This window comes from Phodopus roborovskii, unplaced genomic scaffold (genome assembly GCF_943737965.1).
Source record: "Phodopus roborovskii unplaced genomic scaffold, PHOROB, whole genome shotgun sequence".
In the NCBI taxonomy this organism is placed as follows: domain Eukaryota; kingdom Metazoa; phylum Chordata; class Mammalia; order Rodentia; family Cricetidae; genus Phodopus; species Phodopus roborovskii.
The window spans coordinates 26154024-26159318 of record NW_026126447.1 but is presented as its reverse complement, the minus strand read 5'-3'; the positions used below and the strand labels follow the sequence as shown (position 1 = coordinate 26159318).

Below are 5295 nucleotides of genomic sequence, written 5' to 3'. Positions count from 1 at the left end.
TCTCTATCCATGTGGACCAACAAAGCAATATGAGACTTACTTTCTAGTGGCACAAAAAGTGATAAGGAGAAAAGTTTGTATATAATATTGTCCAATAGATATGGCAAGATACATATAGCTATTAAAGTTAGAAGTAATTAAATTTCATTTTTTTCAGTAAGTGTTCTATAGATTTCATAATATATCATAATACAATATTAGGATATTACTTAATCTCTTTTTGCTAGTGTCTTACATGTATTGCTTTGGTCATTTTGAGAAATACAAGGGCAAAAGTTTATCCATAGACTTCATAATATATAGTAATTAGGATATTAATTAATCTCTTTTGACCAGTGTCTTACATGAATTGCTTTGGTCATTTTGAAACATTAATTTTAAAGTAATAAAATAACTTGAAGCTTATTCCTTTAATAATTACAAATAATTTATAATAAAATGTATTAAATAATATTGCCTTTAGAAATAGTAAATTTTTTTGTAATATGTATATTCATCTCATTTAGTATCTCATAAATCCTATGGGTCAATACTTCTTTTTTTTAACTTTTTTTTAAATTTTATTTAATTTTATATAACAGTCCAATTAAATGAAAACAAATATTTATACACAATATTTGGGAATTTGGGCGTCGTTCTTTCCAAACTACTTCCTGCTGGTAAGGGGCACTGTCTTGGGGGATTCGAAGAAGATTCAGATATCCTGGCTGTTGTCTGTAGGGCTGTTTTGTCCAGCTGTTTTGAATGTAGGATCAGCTTGTACTCTGTTTCAGGCGGTCTGGCGTGATCAAGCCACATTAGTCTGGAAGGAATCCACATCTTTTCATTTTCTGTGGAAACAAAAATAGAAATCCATTTCCCCAGTAACTTGTCCTTCAACTCTGGCCAATAGCCGGCGGAAGAGTGGGTCAATACTTCTATACTGTAAGTTAACATTAAGTCCAGTTATTCTGATTCTGAGTCAAGAAATTCTAACTGAATTCCATAATAATCCAATACTTCATTCTTATATAAATGTGCCTTCATCTGATCCCTTGCTTTCACCATCACCATTCTTTGACCAGTATCTTGTAGGCATAGAGATAGTCTGCTATCTCTATGGAGTAGAACTAGGAAATCTTCCTTATCAACTTCTGAATTCTAAAGTTAAGCCTGATATGAAAAGTAGGGTAGTTGGTTCATCCACATTTCTTTTTGGTATCCCATATTTTCCCTTCCAACATAAATTCTGGTTGCAAAGTTTCTACTTTATCCTCTCTTTGACCTTTCAAATGTAAGCTTAAATTATGAAATTGCCAATGTTATGCTGTGCCAGATAGTTTTATGTCAGTTTGACAAAAACCAAAGTTATCTGAGAGAAGGGAACCTCAACTATGAAAATGCCTCCATGAGATCAGGCTGTATAGGTTTTTCTTATTTAATAATTGATGAAGGAGGGCCCAGACCACTGTGGTGGTGCCATCCTGGAACTTCCTATATTCTATAAGAAAACAAGTTGAGTAAGCAAAAAGGAGCTGTAGTGGGATATTTACTTTCTCTCCTTCTGTGGCACAGACTATGCCCATTGGGAGGTGATATTGAGGTTTAATAAGGATCAGGATGAACAGATAGGCCGAATAGATGTTTATTCAGGGAGAAATAACTTACAACCTAGACAGATGAACACCAGCAAGTTCCACCGGATGCTCTCCTCTCCAGGTCTGGCCAGCAAGAGAGCATTCCCTGGCTCCTCCTCAGACCTAGTTCCACAGGTCACTTTTGCCCCTGGCTCCACCCCCAATGGGTCAGTGCCACTGAAGGAGACAAAGTGAATATCCCACTACAAGGAGCAAACCAATCACCAGCACTCCTCCATGGCTGTGTATCACAGTTTTTAAGTTTTCAAGTTGCCTCTCTGCTTTTGTTCTATCCTTACTGCTGTTGATGATGAGCTGTTATATGGAACTCTCAGTGAAATAAACCCCCTTGCACTCAATTTACTTTAGATCATGGCATTTCATCAGAGCAACAGTAATCCTAACTAAGACACATGCATACTACATCTACATTTTCTACCTCATTTTAAAGGGGGAATTTAATAGCTATAGCAGTTAGATGAAGTCATCAAAGTTGACTTATCCCTAAGTGGAATCTATTTTAAGAAATAAAAAACTCTCTGGTGTGACTTTACATTTTAGGGTTATTTCTTGCATAATTATTTGGCTCATGCCTCATGTGATTCAATGCTTTAATAATTCATGAAATTCCAACAGCTTACCTCTTTATATCACATCATCATTCCTGCTTCTTCCTGTATTAGTGTGTAATAAGCTACCTCAAAATGCCATTTTGAAATAGCCATTGTTTGCTGTACATGTAATTACTTGATTGGTTACTCAGAAACCAAACATAGGGAAAGTAGCTGAGCTCCATATCTACTTTGTTAGCAAGCTTATATTTCACTCTAAATTTAATGTCAAGGTATTAGCTTTTATCATTGGAAATATAAAATTTTATTTTATGTTTTAAAACATCAGTCTGACTACTCTGCTAGAAAAGAAATAGAAATTAATTAAAATTAAGATGTTATCCTTAGGTAGAGCCGTGAAGATATATGTGTGTGTGCGTGTGTGTGTGTGTGTGTGTGTGTGTGTGTGTGTGTGTGTGTGTGCACAAGTACATGAGTGTCCCTCTGTGCAGAATCTCGAAAGGGTACTCCAGTATCATTCCTCATGCAGTGATATATATTTTATTTTATTATTATTATATTTGTTTTAGATAAGGTCTTTCCCTTCCCTGGAACGTGCTGAGTAGTCTAGAATGGCTGGTGTGTGAGCACCAGTGTTATCCTGTCTCAACCTCTGAAGCACTGGAATTCTAAACATTTGCCACCAATCAACATTTTTTCCCTGTAGTACTAGGGAAACTCCGGTCCTCATAGTATGTGGCAAGCATCTGTTGCTCTAAACCATCCTCCATCTTTTAGAATAGAAGTTTGAAGCTTAGAGAATAGATTGGGGTGAGAAATACATTTTAGTTTTGTGGTAGTGATAAATAATGAAGTAAATGAGGGATGAAGACTCTATTTTGGCCTAAGCTTCAGAGCTTTAAATCCCTGACCACTTGACTTCATCATTTCTTGGTTTTACATGGTAGGAAGCAAAGTGGCTGACCTCATGCCCCTCAGGAGGCTGAGAGCAGACAAAGCACATCTGCTGCTAGGCTTCCTCCTTGGTTTACATTTGCTCCATCAGGGCCCATCTCCCCCTTTCAGTTGTTGTATCCAGAGATAATCATATTTGTGAACACACATAATGCACATTTAGAAGTATGCCTTACTAATTTCCTTGGCTTATCCAAATCCAGGAATACTTCTATTGTAAAAGCATTTGATGGACTCAGACACCCTGAACATGGGTCTCAGTTAGAAGGCCTGGGCAGTCTAAGGCACCTCTGACAGTGGAACCAGGATATATCACTGGTTCACAAAAGGACTTTGGGATACTCCCTTAGCCTAGAGGCAGGATGGAAGGTCTAGCCCCCTACTCAAAATGGCTTGACAGATTTAGATGATCCCTCCTGGCAGGTACCAACCTACAAGTGGAGTGTGGGGGTTGGGACAGGAGGGTAGTCGGGGGTCATAGGAGGGTGGAAGAGAGGGAGGGAGGGTCGGAGAGAGAACTGGGATCGATATGTAAAATAAGATAAATAAATAAATAAATAAATAAATAAATAAATAAAAGAAGTAAGTAATATCATAGATAAATCTGCACATTATTGTATAAAATGCAAGCAAAACCCCTAAATATATGAATTTATCTTAGAATTGCTGACCAAGGGAACCAAACAGGCAAATGTTGTCGCATAGATATCAAGGGCCTATGGCAGGGAAAGGGGGTTTATCAAGTGTACCACATTCTCTGAAGGGACTCACAGGACACAGAAGTGGCCATGAGTGGTATCATCACTAAGGCTACTAGGAACGTAGCAAAGAAAGGTTTCATTAGTTTAGATGAAAGGCAAGATTTGGAATTAGAAAAGTAGATCCTGTGTGCTATCATTTTAATCAACATTTTTGAAACTTTTCTGATTGAAGGAACAAACACAGTAAAGAGAAACAATAATGATACAGAATCAGGAGAAGCTTGCTTTGTTGGGTGATTTGTTCTTACCTAGTACAAATGGTACAATACAGAGTGAAAACTGATCCTGAAGGAAGAACAGGTGGATCCAGGTCCATAGTGTTCCAGAGTAGAATACGGAGATAAATGGCAGGAACCTCAGTTAAGAAAATAAAATAATAATAATAATAATAATAATAATAATAATAATATAGAAAGAACACTGGGGCTCAAAAGAGTAGGATCATGTCATTCTCTTCACAAGAAATAGAGTGCTTCTTGTAGGCTTGCAGATTTATTACAGGGCCCCCAATTTTCATTTATTTTCCTTCCATGTGAAAGGAATATTAACCAGTAAAATGGAAGTATCTTGTCTTGGTAGAACAATAACAAAAGAGTTGACTCTAGAAAACAGCAGCAAGACCTAGAGAGATGGTTCAGCCGTTAAAGGCTAGGCTCACAATCAAAAATATAAGAAAACAGCAGCAAGCTGAGTCTGTTTTCAAATTTGAATGCTAGATTTTCTTCCAAGTGCCCCCATGAACATAATTTCAAATGTTTTGAGAATTCTCTTTCAAACAGATGCTTGGAAGTTCCATGTCCTTCTTGTGGTGCTTAGAGGTGGGTTGTGGAGCCTGGAATATATATCAAATACTCATATGCCCTTTATTTTTGTTTTAGTCAGAATGTAGGGGCCTGGGCTTCACCCTTCCCCACTGGGGCAGTGGGTGGTAAGGTGAGGCCCCCGTGGCTCTGGCCATAACCAAAGCAGAAGATAATTTTTAAAGATTGCTCAGCCCTTTATTTTTTGAGCCATCAGTATTTATAGCAAATCTAAGCACATCCAGGAGATGGTGCATTAAAGGTAGGCTGAGGTTTAAAATAAAAGTGATTGACATTTATGTTTCCCTGAAACAATGTGTGTGTAGAAATTGAACAGAGAATCTATTTCTATTCATAGACATAAAAGATATAAAGACATGTCACAACAAAAGCAGGCTAGATTAATAGCATCTATATTGTTTTCTTGGAACTATAGAAAATCTGATTTGAAATGACAAACATGAATATCATTGTTGAAATGTGATCATTATATCTCATTGCAACATATTTTAAAGGATAGTCCCACCTTGATATGAAAATCTTAGACTGAAATATAGTAAATATACTGCCTGTATTCTTGACCTGTTAGAAT

At 36.9% G+C, this 5295-nt stretch overlaps 1 non-coding gene across 1 annotated transcript; it reads right to left on the bottom strand.

Moving 5' to 3' along the window:
• Positions 1–4784: 4784 nt before the first annotated feature.
• Positions 4785–4868, bottom strand: LOC127225015 (small nucleolar RNA ACA64). The gene has a single exon (XR_007834758.1). It is a non-coding gene; the product is annotated as a small nucleolar RNA ACA64 (small nucleolar RNA).
• Positions 4869–5295: the final 427 nt, after the last annotated feature.